The sequence below is a fragment of the Ovis canadensis genome, chromosome 3, assembly GCF_042477335.2.
Source record: "Ovis canadensis isolate MfBH-ARS-UI-01 breed Bighorn chromosome 3, ARS-UI_OviCan_v2, whole genome shotgun sequence".
Lineage (NCBI taxonomy): Eukaryota > Metazoa > Chordata > Mammalia > Artiodactyla > Bovidae > Ovis > Ovis canadensis.
Window position 1 is genome coordinate 145,110,304 of NC_091247.1, and position 22,029 is coordinate 145,132,332.

At 39.9% G+C, this 22,029-nt stretch overlaps 1 protein-coding gene across 26 annotated transcripts in view; it reads right to left on the reverse strand.

Moving 5' to 3' along the window:
* Positions 1-22,029, reverse strand: part of PCED1B (PC-esterase domain containing 1B) — a 209,383-nt gene that overhangs the window by 184,530 nt on the left and 2,824 nt on the right. The gene's annotated exons all lie outside the window — the stretch shown is intronic.

Genomic DNA, 22,029 nt, shown 5'->3' on the forward strand with positions numbered 1-22,029 from the left:
GTGAAACAAAAGGAAATAGCCTGACCTTCCGGCTGTCAGGAAGTGATAATTAACTAAAACCTCTAGTCAGTGGAAACAGACAAATGAGTGTTTTACTGATCTTGATGCAAATGAGCTGTCAGGGTCACTAATTGAAGTCACATAACAGAGCAGTGACAATGAAAAATAAATACATGCCCCAAATAGACATTTTCTGAAGTACAGTTTGTTTACAGACACTCTTCAGGAGTTTCCAAAACTCTGCTGACTCACTTTATGTCTTAGGGTTCTGAATATTTTGAAGGGATAGGGTTTGCAGGGCCCTAGTTTGCTGGGAGGGCAGCGGAGGGGAGGCTGTGTGCATGGGCAGGGAGGGGAGTTGTCAACTAAAATAATCAACAATAAGAATAGAAAAGAGTTTTATTTGAACCAAACTAGCCCAGAAGTCAGCTTCCCAGATTACTCGGGAAAAACTGCTCCAGAAAAGCAAGGTTTCTCACACAGTTTTTTATCTTGTCAGAACAAAGAACATTAAACAAGTCAGGGTTACATTTTTTTCAAGGTTTCTTTTTTTTAAAAAAAGAACAGACCAGCATGTACACAATGAGTCAGTATGGCCTTGGCTCCTGGGAAGGCAGTCTTATCAGGGATGGAAGACCAGAACTGCATCCTAGGATGGAGGGCATTAGGCCTTAATTTCTAACATGGACATTCTTTACCTTTGGTCAATGTGCCCTTTTCCTTAATAATTAAAGTCCATGTGAAGTGAACATTTGATAGGCTACAAACAAGCTATTTTGGTTAGCCTCAAGTTTAAATTAAATCATGGGTAAGGCAGAATGACTTCCCCAAACCTCAACATGTGAACATTTGTCAGAGTCTGTTTAGCCTCAGATTTGAGGAGCATCAAGTAAGTGGAGACTAATTTGGAGACCTGTTCATCTCAGCCTCAGGATCAACTGGTTGGTTTTTCATTACTTGGTTGATTGGTTTGACCAAAAGTTACTGCAGGAATGATTCACGGAACCATTCTGCTGCACGGCATGTAAACACAGCCTTCTAATCTAGACTTTAGCTATTAAAATGGTCATAAATAGCTGCAAATTACTACTGTTGCGTAACTGGTGACTTCATCATGGCTCTGGCCAAGCAGATGGAGCCGCATTCCAGGCAGCGCTGCAGGGCCTGGCTGGTCCTCAGCCTGTGACGAGTGCAGCCTGGCAGATGTGACACGGATGACAACACGGCCTCCTCCTTGCTCCAGAGGAACACATTTTCCAAAAGGCCATCGAGCCTTCAAAGCCTCACACATGCTGCATGATATATAAGTATATAACTGCCCCAAATATGGCAAAACGAGTCGCTATTAATAACCCTAAGAGTCATGGGGATTTGGGCAGTCCAGTTCCTCTGCCAAAAGTTAAGAATGTTTGCTCAGTGTTTTGATTTTTTTTTTTTAACTCTGTTCTTGATTTGCTTCAGTACATCTCCTATTTAGCTACTCCACTGAGTATATGTCACACTTTATCTGTGACCTTACTAGGACATACCAATGCATACAGGACAGGAATGGAAGGCCTTTTAAAGCTATTGGGGCTTTCAAAATCGTGTCTAGTAAACATTTTCCATTTCTCTCTACCATAGCAACTATCGCCTTTGCCATATATGTGGAAATTACTAAAGGGCCAGGAAAGAAACTCCCTAAGTTACTTACATCGATTATAATATTGTGCCATTAATTATTTCTTGAACATTTATTCTCACCAGACAGTGTTTCTATACATTGCTAAGCTTTGCATCAACTTCCAAAGTGGGTGTTATTCCTACTTCACAAACCAAGACTCAGACATTGAGTAACTGCCCTGAGCTGATATGCAAGTGACTCTCAGGGCTGGAATACAAACTCAAAGCTCCTTGACTGGAGCCATATGAAACTGTCAGCAGTCAATCATTTCTGACCATCAGTGGCAATTTTATGGTTTAGCCCATTATGTGTTGGTTCTGAAAGGAAATCTAGAATCTCCTTCTGACATCACCGCTCATTTGATTGGAATGTTTTCAATGCAGAATTGGGAGGAGAGGGAGGGGAAATGGTCAAATGATCTATTTTCCTTCCACTGATGATTATTTTTATGACAGTAAAGACATGTGAAACTGCACCAAAAAAAAAAAAAAGGGCAAAACATGTCAAAAGCTCTTTGTTCTACTCACATTGTCTGATACATTCTGTCTGAAAATCTCCACATGGAAATATGCTCATCTTTTGGTAAGAGCAATTAAAGTTTCTTGGGTATAACCAGAAAGTCAATAGCATAGTGGCTTAGATAGGAGCTATTGTCTATAACAAATTATTTCTCTGAGTTTTTTTAGAAATAATTCATAATAAACTCTTCTTTTTAATTCAGCTTTCTCCAATGATAAAGTAAGAAAAGGAAATATTATGGCAACCGATAATAATTATTGCATTTAATACAAGATAGCTGCTGCTGCTGCTAAGTCGTCAGTCATGTCCGACTCTGTGCGACCCCATAGATAGCAGCCCACCAGACTCCCCCGTCCCTGGGATTCTCCAGGCAAGAACTCTGGAGTGGGTTGCCATTTCCTTCTCCAATACATGAAAGTGAAAAGTGAAAAGTGAAAGTGACGTCGCTCAGTCGTGTCAGGCTCTTAGCAACCCCATGGACTGCAGCCCACCAGGCTCCTCCATCCATGGGATTTCCCAGGCAAGAGTACTACTGAATAGTAAATTGTTAAATGTATCATAATTGGGATGTTTAGTGTCACACATTTGGGTCAAAAGAGAAATAATAAAAAAAAAAGGTTAATGAGCCTTAGAGTGAGATTTCAGTCAGAGGAAGAATCTCATTTTACTGAAGGGGAAACTGAGGCAGAAGAAAACCAAATTAAATAGCAGAACCATTCAACTCATTGGCAATACCTTAGTGACTAGCATTCAGTTCTCTTCTCAGTTAATGCACTCCCTCCCTAAAATCACAGTCTGGCTCTATGTAATATTGTTTACTGTACTCTACATTTCTTTTCCTTAAAGATATCTGGAACAAATAATGAGATGTGCCTAACAAGTTAATACATTAAAATGAACTCAATATCCTGGGTGATTATATTCTAAGATGGGATAAACTAGATTCTTGTTGAAACAAGATGATCAAATAACTTAAAAGTAGATTCCTATAGGTCTACTACTAGACTTCAAAGTCTGACTGGCCTTTCTCACGGTCAGAAGAAGTTTCCTTTCTATCTGACCCTTTCCAGACTCTCCGTTTACCTCTCATATGGGAGGCATCTGATTTCAGATATTGAAGGATTTAACATGACTCAAGGTTTTTGACTCAATATTATGAATAGAAATATGAAACATCACAAAGTTTATAACAGCTTCACCATATTACTTGTGAACCAAATGACACAACCAAATGGGAGAAGTACCCACAATGAAAGAACTCCGAATATTTTTCTAATATGATGATAAACATATAGAGAAAGAAAAGGAAAATAAGTGTATTAACTGATGGATGAATGATTCAGCTTCTACATTAACAATGACTGAGTCTGTAAAAACTGGCATGTTTACAAAATAAATCATATTACTGAACCAGAAAAGACAGGCACATAATATGCAAGTGAACCAAACACGCTCACAAAATAATTTTCATTTATTTCCATATATGATTTTCTTGAGTGTTCTGAATATTACTCTAGCCTTTAATGACATGCAAAATGGAAATAAAATGTTAATGATTGCTAGAAAAAACAGTCCTTTATGCACGAAAATAACTTGCCTTAAAGAGTATTTATGAATAGCACTGGATTCAAGAGTTTCTATTAATAATCTTTCATTGGCCATAGGTCAAGTCTGTGAGAATGGCCCCTTTTCCAAGGAAGGAGTGGAAAATTGCACAGTGTAGTCCTTCCTTCGCAGCCGCTGGGTTTATGTGCTGACACTTGCATTGATGAACATGTGCTGAATGTCCTCATCGGAAATTCAGCTTTATGACTGGCAGGTAATGGACGTGACCTTGCGGATTTATGGACCGATGTTGGGAGTGTACAGATGGAACAAGAGGTTGTGCTGGCTCAGAAAATCCCTTCAAATACCTATATTGGCCTCATTAATCATGACCTTGTGACTATGACTGGGACACCTCTAAATCTTCTTTTCCTGGGCTAAGTAAACGCTGCTTTCCTGTCTTTCTCATCCTCTTCAAACCATTCTAGCAAAGTTCACATGGAAGTCCAGAAAGAGTAGCAAAAGGGGAAAGGAAAGTTTCTGAGAATGTTAGTTCTGACATTCTAAAATTTAAGAGAGGTGGAGAAAGAGTATTTGTTCAATTTATGTATATAATAAGTATCCATCTAAGTGAATGTTATAGGGGTCAGCCTTCATAAAATACATTCATATACTAAGGTGCCAAGTATGCAAAGATGGTGAGGACATAATCCTTTCCTATTCTCAGGCACTTACAATTTGATAGAAGAGTTTTGTATGTGTGTGAGTGTATGTGTGTTGTAGGGGAATAGAAAAATGTTTCTGCATAATGATAAGCAGCTCTTTTAGGCAGAGAGCATGGTCAGCTACTGAGATAAAAGAACTTGCTCTGGGAAGATTCCAAAATATATTCTAACCAATGCCGGAAATGGTATTGGGAATTATTATTCCTTGGTGTCTAATGCTGCACTCTCACAGCAGTGCTTTTTAAAGACATTGCTGGAGAAGCCAGACAATTTGATATGGGGGCGTTTTTCAGGTCATGTTCTTTCCTCACAGGAGAGAGAAGGGCTGCATCAAAGCAGGGTGCCGGTCGGGAAGGGAGACCCATCAGTCAAGAGGCTGTTGGTTGCCAGGAATCTAATCTCACGTGAATTAACTCAAATTAAAAAGAGGAGTTACCTGTAAAGATAAAACTGGCAATCTTACGGACATCCAGAGGCAGGAAGCAAAGTCCAGGTGGATGTCATAGCAACCTAAGCTGGGAACTAGAATGTCAGTGGGTCTCTGATTCTCTCTCTCTTTTTCACTCTTTCTCTTTTGACTCTTTTCCTTGTGTGGCTTTTTTTTTTTTTTAAAGCATATCTAATGCCTTCCCTCAAAAGAGTTGGCTTCCTCTGATTATTTATAATTTGGCTTTCAAGTAACTTTGGTTGTCTTTCACTTCGGCATACACTGGTGCCAACCTCAGTCCAGACGTGAGCTCTGAGCAGGAGCCCACAGCCACAGATGGCCATGTCTGTAATTCGGATCAGATTTTGAGAGAGCGGCCGTCCGTGAGGCTGCTCCTGGTCTATTCAGATTGGGGCGAGATGGACATGGGGTGGGGTCAGAGGCATTTAGGCCTGTCCTTTACAGCAGAGACTGTGAACAGCAGGAATTCTCAGAGGTAGGAACTGGGGAGAAGGCACACATGTCCGGCAGAGTGTCAACCACTACTCCAAATCAAATGCTTCCTTCTCACAGCGTGGCAGGGGGCAAGCCTCACCTGGAGAGGAGAGGAAGCCTGTCTGCTATGACACGAAGCTGAGTAGCACAGCATTTGGGGCATGGATAATAATGTGGTTTCTGAGTCTGCATCCTTTTCTCCCTCGACTACAAATTTAACAGAAAGTAATTGCTGTTTCAGTGGTGGTGCTGCCATCTCTGTGAATGGGGCCAAGAGAATCTTTGGGTAAATTGAGGAGACACAGCTAGATAAGTAAGCAAGTAGGTGTTAGCTGCTCAGTCTTGTCTGACTCGTTGCAATCCCATGGGCTGTAACCCGCCAGGCTCCTCTGTCTATAGAATTCTCCAGGCAAGAATACTGGAGTGGGTTGCCATGCCCTTCTCCAGGGGATCTTTACCTAGGGATCGAACCCAGGTCTCCTGTATTGCAGGCAGATTCTTCACTGTCTGAGCCACCAAGGAAGCCCCCATGCAGCTATATACTGAGGTATTTTTCATTAATTCATTCAGTTAGTTAATGTTAGTAAGTACCTATTCTATCTTGTGCTAGAAGAGCAGGAGAGCCCTATATACTCCAGAGGTTTATTTTATTAATGGCTCTTTGGGGTATGTGTTTGTTGACTTTCCACTGAATACAATCTAGATATCACCAGTGAGAAGTTCCCAAAATACTCTTGGGATTTTTGTATCTAAAAATTTCTAAAAGCAAAATACTAGTAAATACAGATATATAATCAATGCTCACTATGGGTTCTTAAAACTAAGTTCAGTCCAGTGCCTGGAAAGGAAAACTAAACAGAAAGACTAAAATAAACATAATCCGCCTCACTTTCCCTTTCTCGCTTCTGCGTGGCTTTAATGTGAGCTTCTAACTGGGAGGAAACTTACTATGTTTGCTACAGGCAGATGTTTATGTGTGTTTTGAGTTTAAAAATCTAGATAAGGAGCTATAAAAAGAAGGAAGAGGGTGTTCATTTAAGAAGTTGTCCTTAAACTGTATATTTTGAGGGGTGTATTTTCCATAGCCATAGTTTTCTTTATAGACAAATGAGTTATCTTAGGTATTCCTAGTTGATACAACAGTCAGAAACCTGACCCAGGCATCAGGGGACTTGGGTTCAGTGTAAGGTGTGTGAGTCTAAAGGAGCCTCTTTCCTTCCATGATCCCCAGTGTTCTGTCTTTTTGGCTTATCCATCAAGTTAGTGGGGGCGTCCCCAATGACTTAAGGGGGCGCCCCAATGACTTAAGGGGAAAGAATTATCTATCAAGTTGGTGGGGGTGCCCCAGTGACTTAAGGGGGTGCCCCAATGACTTAATGGGAAAGAATTATCTATCAAGTTGGTGGGGGCGCCCCAATGACTTAATGGGAAAGAATTACCTATCAAGTTGGTGGGGGCACCCCAATGACTTAATGGGAAAGAATTATCCATCAAGTTAGTGTGGGCGTCCCCAATGACTTAAGGGGGTGCCCCAATGACTTAATGGGAAAGAATTATCTATCAAGTTGGTGGGGGTGCCCCAGTGACTTAAGGGGGTTCCCCAATGACTTAAGGGGGTGCCCCAATGACTTAATGGGAAAGAATTATCTATCAAGTTGGTGGGGGTACCCCAATGACTTAAGGGGGCGCCCCAATGACTTAATGGGAAAGAATTATCTATCAAGTTGGTGGGGGTGCCCCAGTGACTTAATGGGAAAGAATTATCTATCAAGTTGGTGGGGGTGCCCCAATGACTTAAGGGGGTGCCCCAGTGACTTAATGGGAAAGAATTATCTATCAAGTTGATGGGGGTGCCCCAATGACTTAATGGGAAAGAATTATCTATCAAGTTGGTGGGGGTGCCCCAATGGCTTAATGGGAAAGAATTATCTATCAAGTTAGTGGGGGCGCCCCAGTGACTTAATGGGAAAGAATTATCTAACAAGTTAGTGGGGGCGCCCCAATGACTTAATGGGAAAGAATTATCTATCAAGTTAGTGGGGGCGTCCCCAGTGACTTAATGGGAAAGAATTATCCATCAAGTTGGTGGGGGTGCCCCAATGACTTAATGGGAAAGAATTATCTATCAAGTTGGTGGGGGTGCCCCAGTGACTTAAGGGGGTGCCCCAATGACTTAATGGGAAAGAATTATCTATCAAGTTAGTGGGGGCACCCCAATGACTTAATGGGAAAGAATTATCTATCAAGTTAGTGGGGGCGCCCCAATGACTTAATGGGAAAGAATTATCTATCAAGTTAGTGGGGGTGCCCCAATGACTTAATGGGAAAGAATTATCTATCAAGTTAGTGGGGGCGCCCCAATGACTTAATGGGAAAGAATTATCTATCAAGTTGGTGGGGGCGCCCCAGTGACTTAATGGGAAAGAATCTGCTTGCAGTATAGGAGATGCAGGAGACTTGGGTTCAATCCTTGGGTCAGGAAAATCCCCTGGAGGAGGACATGGCAATCCACTCCAATATTCTTGCCTGAAAAATCACGTGGACCGAGGAGCCTGGCGGGTTACAAAAGAAGTCAAAAGAAGAAGGGGTGGCAGAGGATGAGCTGGTTAGATAGCACCACCGACTCAATGGACAGGAATTTGAGCAAACTCTGAAAGATAGTGGAGGATAGGGGAGCCTGACAGGCTTCAGTCTATAAGGCTGCAAAGAGTCTGACTCAACTTAGTGACTGAAGAGTGAAAGTGAAAGCTGCTCAGTGGTGTCCGACTCGTTGTGACCCTATGGAACCGTACAGTCCATGGAATTCTCCAGGCCAGAATACTGGAGTGGGTAGCCTTTCCCTTCTCCATGGGATCTTCCCAACCCAGGGATTTAGTGAGTGAACAACACCACAACCAAGTTATTAGCAGTATCAACTGAGAGGTAAATGTTAACACTCTCTGAAAACTGGAGAACACCATTCAGTAAGCATTTGAATTTGACTGAGTAAACTCAGAACTTTACTGAAAAATCAATATTATTGCCTGACCTTGACACTAAAGTTGTCTTACCCAAACTTACAATCTATTTTTGGTGATTGTATAATCAAAATTCTATCTCAAATATACTTAAACTAACATACTTAACTCATAGTGGCTGCATTGCAAGTCTATTTTCAGAAAAAAAAATGCTGGAAGGAACAAAAAACATTGAAAAGGGTAAGTACATGGATATTTATAAATTCCTATTAACTGTGCAAAACAATAATTTTAATTTTTTTGGAGAGTAAAAATCTATGTACAACTAAAATGCAAAACAAGAACAGAAAAGGCAGGAAGGTTAAACAGCTTGGAAGGTTTAAGGATATAAAAATATCAGAGGAGTGGTAAAAATAATAATTTTTATAATTCTGTAATAAACCTATGTTTTGTAATCTCAAGGATAACTATTATTAGCATAAGAAACTAATGTATTATTTATAAGTTATTAGAATAAAAAAACAATAATTTAAAATTTTAAATAATCTAAAAAAGGCAAAAAGGAGGGACAAAAGCATAAAACAAGGAAAAAAGGAATATGAAAGAGCTTAATAGAAAGTGAAAAATTAGATAATATCTAGAAACCTAATTATGCCAGCTACTACACTGAATGTAACTGCACTAAATTTGAAGTAAAAGACTATGATTTTCAGACTAGGTTTAAAAAAACCCAACTGTATGCTTTAAATATATTAACAAAGAAATGTTTAATGTAAAAGGAAAGATAAATATATCATGCAACACTAACAACAATGAAAATAATTATGTGAATCTACCAGTATAAGGCAATGTGAACTTTAAAGTAAGAAATATTATCAGAGATAAAGAGAGGTCAGTCCAATAGGAAGATATTACAGCCCTAAGTTTCTATACACCCAATAGCATTGTTTCAAAATAAATCAAACCAAAATGGACAGAATGAAAAGGAAAAATGTTCAAATCAACAATAATAATGGGCAGCATTAGCATAACTTTCTCAACAGCTGATAGAATAAGCGAAAAATAAAAAATCAGTAAGGATATAGAAGATAATAACAGTATAATTCGCAAACCCGATTTAATTGCTTTGCACATAAAATTACACCTACTAATGACCATTTCATATTCATTTCAAGTATACCTGGAACATTTATTAAAACCAGTGTATTATAATATCAGTTCAGTTCACTTCAGTCACTCAGTCGTGTCCGATTCTTTGCGACCCCATGAACCGCAGCACGCCAAGCCTCCCTGTCCATCACCAACTCCCGAAGTCCACCCAAACCCATGTCCATTGAGTCAGTGATGCCATTCAACCATCTCATCCTCTGTTGTCCCCTTCTCCTGCGCTCAATCTTTCCCGGCATCAGGGTCTTTTCAAATGAGTCAGCTCTTGGCATCAGGTGGCCAAAGTTTTGGAGTTTCAGCTTCAGCATCAGTCCTTCCAACGAACAATAGTCTCAGCAATGTCAAAATGTTGAAATACTTAAGAATATCTTCTCTTACCACCTTGAATTGAACTAGAGATTAATAATGGAAACAGAAAAAAACTCAACTTATTCACATATTAATCTCAAGAAACTAGAAAAAGAGTAGCAGTCAAACCTAAGGAAATAAATGATAGAGATAAAAAACAAATCAAGGAAATAATAATCCAACATATATAATACAGAAAATCAACAAACTCAAAAACTGGTTTTGAAAAGATTAGAAAACTTAATAAAACCAAGACTGATCGTAAAAAAAAAAACCAAAATCAGCAGCAACAGCAATGAAAGGGAGCTATCACTGTAGATGGCACAATAAAAGCATGCTAAAAATAACTGTATTCAGAAAAACTTGACAATTTAGGTGATATAGACAAATTTGTTAAAAAACACAACTTACCAAAGCTGAGAGGAAAAAGAAATAGAATATATGACTAGTTCTGTGTATGTTTTAAAAATTTGAACCCATTATTTAAAAGCCTTTTCCCAAAGAAAAATCTAGGCCCAGAGAGCTTATCAATGAATTTTCTGAAAATTTAAGGAAAAATAACCCTTATATAATTTAAACAGAAGCAAAATTTCTCAGACTTTTTTTAAAAAAAGCATAAACTTGATTTAAAAACTCTGATAAGCATTCTGAGAAAACTGCAAACCCACCTTTCTCATAAACATTGCCGAAAAATTCTTAACAAAATATTAGGAAATCAAATCCAGTGATATAGAAAGCTGAGTGCTGTTTAGTCTAGGTTTGCAAGTAGGTTTAACATTTAAAAATCATAAACTTAGTTGACCACATTCACAAAGAGAGTAAAATCACATGATCATCTTGAATGCAGAAAGTTTTTGATAAATTAATTCAACATTCACTTGTGATGAAAATTTTTAGCCAACCAAAAATAGACCCTCCTTAATGTGATAAACAATATCTACAAATTACCCACAGCAAACATCATTCTCACTGGTAGAATACTGAAATCTTCTCCTTAATACTAGGACTGGGTTAAGCATGCCCACATTGTAACTGGGCTTCCCTGGTGGTTCAGCGGTAAAGAGTCAGCCTGCCATTGCAGGAGATGAGAATTCAAGCCCTGGGGCAGGCAGATCCCCTGGAGGAGGAAACGGGCAACCCACTCCAGTATTCTTGCCTGGAGAATCCCATGGACAGAGGAGCCTGGCGGGCTACAATCCATGGGGTCACAAAGAATCAGACACAATTTAGCAACTCAGCAAAACAAAACCACATATAACGTTATAACTAGAGGTCTAGCCAGAGCAAAAGGCAAGTGAAAGTGAAAGTCGCACAGTCCTGTCTGACTCTTTGCCATCCTTTGGACTATACAGTCCATAGAATTCTCCAGGACACTGGAGCGAGTAGCCTTTCCCTTCTCCAGGGGATCTTCCCAACCCAGGGATTGAAACCCGGTCTCCCACACTGCAGGCAGATTCTTTACCAGCTGAGGCACAAGGGAAGCCCACAAAAAGGAAGGGGAAGAAAGAAAAGTCATGGAGATTGAAAAGGAAGAAATGAAACTGTCATTTTTAGACAATAAGATCATGTACATAGAAAATTTCTAAAGAATTTAAGATAAATTCTTAGAATTAATAAGAGAATACATGAAGGACACTGGATATAAAATCAACATACAAAAATTAGTTGCTGTAGAATGAACATTTGTGTTCCCTCCAAAATTCGTATTTTAAAATCCCAACTTCAATGATGAAGGTATTGGGAGATGGCGTCTTTGGGCTCTGACCCCATGAATGGGATTAGTGCCCCTACAAAAGTGTCCAGAGGAATCCCTGACCCCTTCTACCACGTGAGAACACACACAAAAAAGCCACTGTTTATGTATGAAGAAGATAGCCCTCACCAGACACCAAATCTGCCAGTAACTTGATCTTGGACTTTTCAGCTTCTAGAATGGTGAGATATAAATTTGTTATAAATGTATAGCTCAGTGGGTAAAGAATCTGCCTGCAATGCAGGAGACCCTGGTTCAGTTCCTGGGTCGGGACGATCCACTGGAGAAGGGATAGACTACCCACGCCAGTATTCTTGGGCTTCCCTGGTGGCTCAGCTGGTGAAGAATCCACCTGCGATTCGGGAGACCTAGGTTAGATCCCTGGGTTGGGAGGATCCCCTGGAGAAGGGAACGGCTACCCACTCGAGTATTCTAGCCTGAAGAATTTCATGGACTGTATAATCCATGAGGTCACAAAGAACTGGACACAACTGAGTGACTTTCAGTTTCATAAGCCACTCAGTTTATGGTATTTTATTTAGCAATCTGAGCTATGACATAAGCCATATTTACTTGTATATACTGGCAATAAACAAATAGAAAATAAAACATTTACAATAGTATCCCAAAACTCAAACACTTAGAAATAAATCTAACTGAAGATTTACAGGACTAACAATTGGAAAATTTTATTGAGAAAAAATAAAGGAAAGCTAAACGAGTGGACTTGTTATGGAATGGATGACTTGGAATTACAAAGATATAAGTTTTTCTTCGGATTATTACATACTTCATGCAATCTCAACCAAAATCCAAGATGTAGGCTTATTTTTTCCCCCCAGCAATGTACAAATCAATACAAATCAATTCTAAAATTCATATGGAAATGCAAAGGCCAAGAAAAGCCAAGCTTTTCTTGAAGAAGAACAAATACAAAGGACTCACACTATAGCAGGAACTATTATAAAGCTGTGGATAATCAAAACTGTGTGATACTAGTATAAGAACAGATAACTGTCCAATAGAATAATCCATACATATATGATCACATGATTTATGACAAAATGACCATGAAATTCAGCAGGGAAAAGGGTCTTTTCAATAAATCATGCTGGGTCAGTGGGATATCCATATGGAAAAAAAATGTTTATTGACTTCTACTTCTCATTAACACACAACAATCAGTTCCAGATGTGTCTTAGTCCTTTTGGGTTGCTGTAACAAAAATACCATAAAAATTGGCATCTGGTGAGGGTCTGCTTCCTCATTCATGAATGATGTCTTGTTGCTATGACCCCCGCTGCCAGAAAAGGGTCTCTCCTGAGTTTAATCTCATTCAGGAGGGATGCCTTTATGAACTAATCATCTCTGCAATGCCCCATCTCTAATACCACTACCTTGGGGATTAAGATTTCAACATATGAGTTCAGGGCAGAATACAGATATTCAGACCATAGCAATATTGGGTTGGAGAGATAAATTGAAAAATAAAGCAATACCCTTTTAGATGGAACACATTTTCATAACCTTAGACTAGGCAATGCTTTTTAAAATAGGAAAAAAATTATGATTGAGTCACAGAGTGGAATATTATATAGCTGTGAGATTAATTGATGCCTACATTCAAAAATACAGATGAAACTCTCAAGCACAGAGTTGAGCAATAAGAGCCAGACAAGAAGAGTATATATTTCATGTATATAATGTATCATCTATTTCTGCTTTATTGACTATGCCAAAACCTTTGACTGTGTGGATCACAATAAACTGTGGAAAATTCTGAAAGAGATGGGAATACCAGACCACCTGACCTGCCTCTTGAGAAACCTATATGCAGGTCAGGAAGCAACAGTTAGAACTGGACATGGAACAACAGACTGGTTCCAAATAGAAAAAGGAGTATGTCAAGGCTGTCTATTGTCACCCTGCTTAGTTAACTTCTATGCAGAGTATATCATGAGAAATGCTGGGCTGGAAGAAGCACAAGCTGGAATCAAGATTGCCAGGAGAAATATCAATAACCTCAGATATGCAGATGACACCACCCTTATGGCAGAAAGTGAAGAGGAGCTAAAAAGCCTCTTGAGGAAAGAAAGACAAGAGTGAAAAAGTTGACTTAAAGCTCAACATTCAGAAAACGAAGATCATGGCATCTGGTGCCATCACTTCATGGCAAATAGATGGGGAAACAGTGGAAACAGTGTCAGACTTTATTTTTGGGGGCTCCAAAATCACTGCAGATGGTTATTGCAGCCATGAAATTAAGACACTTACTCCTTGGAAGGAAAGTTATGACCAACCTAGATAGCATATTCAAAAGCAGAGACATTACTTTACCAACAAAGGTCCGTCTAGTCAAGGCTATGGTTTTTCCAGTAGTCATGTATGGATGTGAGAGTTGGACTGTGAAGAATGCTGAGCCCCGAAGAATTGATGCTTTTGAACTGTGGTGTTGGAGAAGACTCTTGAGAGTCCCTTGGACAGCAAGGAGATCCAACCAGTCCATTCTGAAGGAGATCAGTCTTGGGTGTTCATTGGAAGGACTGATGCTAAAGCTGAAACTCCAATACTTTGGCCACCTCATGCGAAGAGTTGACTCATTGGAAAGGACTCTGATGCTGGGAGGGATTTGAGGGCAGGAGGGGAACGGGACGACAAAGGATGAGATGGCTGAATGGCATCACCAACTCAATGGACATGAGTCTGAGTGAATTCTGGGAGTTGGTGATGGACAGGGAGGCCTGGCGTGCTGCGATTCATGGGTGGCAAAGAGTCGGACACGACTGAGCGACTGAACTGAACTGAATGTATCATAACAGGCAGAACAAACCCAGAAGTCAGGAGAGCGGTTGTCACTGGGTAGTTAGTGACCAGAAGGGAACACGGAACCTAGTGGGTGCTGGTACCTGTTCTGTTCTTTGGTTTGGGGGACTTTGCCCCTGTTTTGTTAATTCTCTTCTCTCTGTGCTACATGATTCTTATCTCAAACTGTCTTTGCTGGAACCTTTTTTCTTCAAAATTGTTGGACAGACCTCAGTTTCTGCTTGTGTAGTTATTCAGTTTACTTTCCATATACATGATGTTTCATTATGTTTTATTGAGGTTCTGCAAAATGCCTGCCTCTCAGGATTGTTTCTGGAGACCGATTTTTTTTCTTCCAGGTAGTTCTGTAGCTTTCCGAAAACTCTTTCTGATAAGAGTTCTGTGTTCTCTGTCCCGCTGCCTCTCTAATGAACGATCGCCACTCTGCCTTCTTTACGATGTTGTTCTGCTTTTGCTGCTCTGTTATTATTATACTGTTGAAGAAAGAGGAAGAGATCCTCTTGAACAGAAAGTGTAATTTTCTGATTGGGGCAGCATCATGATGCCGCTGTACTTCTTGTGTAATTGAAGATTTCACTGGTTAATGGCTTTAATAGCCTGCCCAGGGATGACAGTGTTGTTTCCAGCCAATCTGAATATGTGGTCTTGTTGACAGACATACCTCTCTTAGGGCAAGAGGTTTGTCATGCTATAATCATTTGGTATCACTCAACATTAAACTCATCAAACTACTCTTCTCTATTATTTCACACTCAGCAAATTTGTTTGTGATTATAAACTTGGCTTCCCAAAACTTTCTAACAGGCAGAGTTCTGATCCACTTGATGTTTGCTTTAAATTCATAGATAGGTATTCTTTTGGCTTATGTTATAAGCCGTTCTCCACACGTCAAATTAACTCTGGGGCATTAAGAATATCCAGCTTGAATCTAGCATCTTGGGGTATGTTGATCCTATCAAGGTAGTCTATCTGGAGAAGCCACTATTCAGCTTTCCTCCACCCTGTTGTTCAGTCGGTAAGTTGTTTCCAACTCTTTGCAACCCCATGAACTCCAGCACATCAGGCTTCCTTGTGCTTTCCCATCTCCCTGAGTTTGCTCAAACTCATGTCCATTGAGTCAGATGCCATTCAAGCCAATTCATCCTCTGACAAGCAAACAAATATATATGATATCCATCAGATCAATGTTATTCTGCTTACGAAAATAGAATTAAGGTCCTCAGTGACTTCCCAGAACAGGGGATTTAGGAAAGAGGAATTCAGATGTCCATAAATTCTAATAAACATCATTGAATAAGTGAAAAATTCCACTATGAGATAAATGTGGACAGCTGCCACACTAGCTTGTTTTTCCATCATCTAGCTGTTTCTCCAAAGGAGGAAATGTCAGTGAGCAGACTCATCCTCCAGCAACTTGTTCAAATTTCCACATCACCTCTCCTACACAAACCTTCCTTGTTCTCCTACCGTGCATTTCTATCACAATGCAGGAGGCAAGCAGCAGCACATCAAAACTGCTCTCTGGAGAGAGTGATGATTATTGTTTTTTTAATTTTGTTTTTCCCTATAGTTCAGAACCCCTCTGGGGACTCTCCAGTGTGTCACAGACATTGCCAGTCACCTCTCCTAACTAAAGGTCTTCACCCAGGATGCTCTCCGTAACCTGCCAGCTTCAAGTCCCCCGGGGCTTTGGGCAGCCCAGGCATGCAGACTGGTGGCTCGTTCCCATCTGCAGCAGCTGAGAGTTCCATGGAGAGTAAGGCAAGGCTGAGCCAACAGCAGGTTCTCCAAAGGAGGACCAAATGAGGACCTGCTGTGCTCCAATACAGCCTGGCTCAGGGGAGCCATGTAATTAGTACAAACATCACTGTGGTGGGATACCTCTCCAGCTCTGTTTATTTTGTACATAAACCTAGCTTCGGTTCCACTAGGTTCAACAAACATTTGTTAAACATCTGTGCTGTGTCAGATCACACCTAAGGCACAAGAGCAATAAGGATGCAGAACACACGAACAGGACACCCTCTAATACCCTTTTACAACTTTAGAGCTCCCAAAGCACTTTTCACATGTCTCATCTCCATCAACCTTGTGAAATCAAACAGAGTATACATGGGTACTGCATTTCCATTTCACAACTGGGAGGGTTGAGAATCTGAAAGACTGGGTGAATTCCCTAAGATCACACAGTTAATAAATGTCTTAAGTTCTGGGACCAGAACCCAGGGATTCGAGTCTTTATTCAATGCTCAATTTCACTGTATTGCTCCCCCACCCCTTTTTACACATGGTCATTTGGCATACAGTTAGAGGATGTTTCAGACTGTTTACATGTGCCAGGAAAGAGACATTACTTTTTTAGCTTTTAATTCTCCATTATGAATGCCGTGGATAAAGTAAGCCAGAAGGATTCATATTGGTGTTCAGTCACTAAATTGTGTTCGACTCTTGCAACCCCATGGACTGTAGCCCGCCTGGCTCTTCTGTCCATGGGATTTCCCAGGCAAGAATACTGGAGTGGGTTGCCATTTCCTTCTCCAAGGATTCATACTATCATTGCTTAATTCTGAGAGATCATTTTCATCCCTGACCACTCAAATGATTTCTTCTAAATTATGTTTGTGTGTGCATCCAATTCAGTCTGTTGAATCAGCTACTTAGTCAACCAAGAAATGATTGACTTAAAATTAGAAGAAATGAGTAAGACCTAAAATTCTGCTTGTACTGGAATCCTCAATGCCCAAAGTACATATTTTCTGTTGCAAATATTTTAGCTCTTGGTTATATCCAATTTGAAATAGAATTTTATATTGTCTTATATCCTATAATTATTCTAATAACACTACACATTCCTAGAGGAGAGCAACCATATCATGGGTCTGGGAATGTGGCCAGAACTAACAATATTGCTGAATGGAATTTAAATTATGGCTGACCATTTTACTCCCTAATAGGAAGTATCAGAGCTAATGGTTGAGAATGAGATCAGAGTGGGACAAACTTGGGTGAGATATCTGGTTTGAAGTAATCTTGGGCAAGTTATATAAACCAGCTAAGCTATACTGCCCTCCTTAGAAGATGGGCGTTAATTGTCATCCTGTAGGATCTTTGTAAGAATTAATGAGAAGCCTGGTAGACATTGAGAATGAATGTTTGGTCTTATCAAGCCCGCTTCCTTGGATCTTTCCAGAGGTCCTTCTGTCTTCCTCCATTTAAATGCGATTTTTTTTTTTTTCCCCTCTAAAAGTTCAGAGTTCCAGAGCCAATTATTACTCATGGAGCATCCACCACAGAGGGTCTTGTATTTGCTGAAAATAACTGAGTAAGTATTTGCTGGTTATATAATAGAGTGTTTATTATATTCTCTCATTTTACTCTATTTTGTGTAAATGTTGACTAGCAATTAATGATTGCTTCCAATCAGATAGTTCCTTGAATAATCATATATCACCTTTACAAAGGTATGATAAATTAATTACTGCCACAGGAAATTGTGTTTTTTAAAAGATATAAAATTGGATTCTGAATGCTTCATGTAGTTCTCTAAACTGAGTTTGTTAAAAATTATCCATATTTTTCAGAGAGATAAAATTAGCCCCAATTTTGAGAAATATAATAGCATTTAAGAATTCAATTAGATGATCCCTTCAGGCTAATAATAAGCAAATGAAAACTAGAGCATCTACCATTTATGACCAAAATCATAAAAGGAACCATAATGCTAGACGCGTGGCTTTAAGACTGAGTTTTATAAAGCACGTTTTCATCTGCTTATTTCATTCCTAAGGCTGAGAATTCAGAGTATTGAAAAAAAGAAAAAAGAAAAAAAGGTCTGTTTATTTCTCTTGTTACATAATTATGACAAAGAGAAAATCATCCTTTTGCAACCTTTTCAGGTTCCCCACAACAATGAATTTATTCTTTCAGCAGAAATAAAGTTACCAGTAAGATTATAAATGGGCTTCCCAGGTGGCACTAGTGGTAAAGAACCCGCCTGCCAATGCAGAATTGCAAACCTGGGAATGGGGATGACTGGCCAATAAGAAATATGTAAGTGACTACATGTGCCTGATCCTAACGTGACCTGTGAGCTACAGTAGCTCGTATGTATTGCTAAAATTCTCAGATTAACAGACAGCACCCAGCACTTAGCAGATGCTCAGGAAATATCTACCAGATAAATGACAGCTGTGCTAAGAAGGGACAGCAATTATAGTACCTCAAATCAGGGGAAATCAGAGTCACTTCCTGCCTGAGAAGTTAGAAGAGTGTTTGCTCTCTGAAACTGAATTGTTAGTCGCTCAGTCGTGTCCAGCTCTTTGCGACCCCATAGACTGCAGCCCGCCAGGCTCCTCATCTATGGGATTCTCCAGGCAAGAATACTGGAGTGGGTTGCCATTTCTTCCTCCAGGGGATCTTCCCAACCCAAGGATTAAACCTAGGTGTCCTGTATTACAGACACATTCTTTACTGTCTGAGCCACCAGAGAAACTAGAGTTGCTGAATATTAAGTCGGAGTCACAAAGAAGAAATACTGATGCACATGACTTAATCATCAATAACTTGAAACAATGATAAGTTCTCACTGTAATTTTTCTTATCCCAAAAGCATTGCAGAGAAATAGAAAATGCAGATAAGAGATGAAAAATTTAAAACCACTGTTATAAGTATATATTCTTTCAGATGATCTTCTATACATACAGATAATTCATATACATGTGTATTTTCTTTTGTAAAAACTGGAAGAACACTTTTCGGTAATTTTTTTGTTATGTCACAAGAGATATTTCTCTGTTACATTATTTTTAATGACAATATAGCACAATGCTGGATGGATGCACAATCATTTATTCACCCACATCCCTGTTGGACATTAAGGATGCATCTTTGTTTTGTTTTGTTTTTTTCCTTTGAGAAATGATGCTGCCCCTTTGTGATCGAATACTTAATAAATTAAAGTGATATCTTGACTATAGGCAACTTGCTCTCAGTTACTTTTCCTGAAACAGCAATAAGACTGACATCACTGGGGAAAAAGAGGAGTTTGCGTCTACCCACTGCAGTGATAACTGACCCAGAGATAGGAACTAAACCCAGATGGGTTCTAACTGGTTAGTACCCCTGTTCTAATCATCTGTCTTCCTGGGGCCTGGGCAACAGCAGATCAGAAAATCAGATTCATGTTTTGAAGTTAAAAGGAACTTAAGAAATCATTAATTGTCATATCCTTAATTGATTCTTAGGTTTTATGGAGAGATGAAAGCATTTTCGCCGAGGACTAGAACTTAGATCTTCTCAACTCAGAACCTGCTGGTTTTCTGTAATCACACAGGGACTCGACACTTTTATAATTGAAGACTCTGAATAAGTAGAACTTTGGGTCTCAAGGTTGACAATAGCAGGAGCAGATGGCCCATGTTTAAGCTCAAGTGCAAGAAAACCATCTATGTACAACTTTCAAAGCAATGATCCCAACTGGTTCTACAACCTTTAGCTAGAACACCTCATCCAAACTTGAAAACAGTATGCTAAGTGAAAGAAGCCAGACACAAAGGCCACATCTTGTATGATTCCATTTATGCTAAATGTTCAGAATAGGCAAACCCATGGTGACAGAAAGTAAATTAGTGGTTGCCAAGGGCTGGCAGGAGGGAAATGGGAGTGACCGCTTACTGGGTCCAGGGCTTCCTTTCAGGAGTAATGGAATTATTCTAGAATTAGACAGTGTTAAAACATACAACAGTATATTTTCGAATGGTCAAAATGATGAATTTTGCTTATGCAAATTTTATCTCAACTAAATTAAAAGCAACATCAACAACAACAAAAATTCTATCCAGTCCATGTCAGTGAAGACAGGAGATAGAAAGAACAGACGGGGGTGGGGGGTGGACTGGTGGTTCAGTGGTTGGGACTCTGTGCTTTCACTGCAAGGGGCATGGGTTTGATCCCTGGTTGGGGAAATAAGATCCTGCATGCTTTGCAACCTGTCCCCACTTCAGCCCCCACCCCACAAAATAAAGGGAGGAGCAAATGGGTAAGTGGCGATTGATTAAATAGTTGCCCCACTGTGGGCTCTCCCTGGGGAGGGCATGTGGGTACTTGCTGCATGTTCCATCCCCATTCCCTGCCCCATTTCTAGCTTAGGGAGATTCCAAAGAACCCAGCCACAAGGTGACCCATGCCACCTGGAGTTCAGAGCACAGGGGTTGGAGCTTGAATCCGCACACTGCCAGAAGCACAGTATTGGGTTCAAGATCTGGTTCAATCACAAATCTTGGAGAATTTACAAAAACCAACTGGAGCAGGCCAGAAGGTTGTGGAGCAGAGTGCACCTGCAGAGCTGGTGGGCAACCTTATGTGTTTTCTGTGACCTAAGCTCCGGTCACATTGCAAAATCCCTACCAAGAGGGCTGTCCCTAGAGTGTGCTTTCAGCAGAAAGCTTCCACCTGCAACAATCAGGCCCCTGCAGGGCTAGATACTCTTGTGAGTTGTCCCTGAAAACCACTCAAAAGTCCTCTCAGGTTAAAAAGAGGTAACTTTATTATTATTATTTTAATTTTTAGGCCACACCAGGCAGCATATGGGACCTTAGTTCCCTGACCAGCGATCAAACCCACACCCCCTGGATTACAAGACAGAGTCTTAACCAAGTTATCACCAGGGAAGTAAAAAAAGAGGCAACTTTAGGTTAGTGTCCCAACTATACCTAATCACAGTATGTGTGCTGAAATTAAATGAGATACAGAATGTGAAAGCCCCTCACAGCATATAAAGTTCTATTACAGTGTTCATGATTAGTAAAAATGACTCCAAGTTATCAAATTAGCCCTATAACAATTTTTTGTCTCCTAGCTCTAATTCCATAAGTCTTTGATTACAACCTGAGAAATTCTAGAAATCACAGGGCTAGAAGACCCCTGAGATTTCATTTACTCAAATCCCTGCCCCCAGGCAACCCGAGCCAAAGGACCACACAGGCTAGATTCAGAATCCCATCAAATGTCAACCCACTTTCTCCTATCCTGGAGTCGTTACTGGTCAAAAAACACACACAAAAAAAACAAAAAAAAACTGATAGATTGTGCCATGTAGAAAAGACCAGAGAAATATCTATCCGTCCTATTTTAAACTTCTGAGAAGGCAACTCAACCATCTGTCTTGGCAACCCATTCTAAGCTGGAACCACCCTGTCAAAAATGTCTCTTTCGGTTTAATCTAAATCCTTCAAATGGAGCCTCAAGCTAATTTTGTCCCATTCCATTTTCAAATAATTTGCAACACAGTTGTTTACCATCTGAATTATAGGATTATACAATATCACAGGGTTTTGGTGAGCAGTAAATGAAATAAACATGTAAAACACAGAGGTCATATCTGACACATAGTAATAGCTCAGTACCTATTTGTTTATTATTACCATCATATATACTAGGATTCTTGTTTCAAGTGACATGAAACGCAACTCAAAATAATTGAGGAAGAATAAGAAAGGAAAAAGAAAAAGGGATGTGGGTAGAGAATGTAATTAGAAGGGAAATAAAATTGTGCAGTGGCCTTCAGGCACTACTGGATCCAGGACTCAAATAATGTTCACAGGGCTCC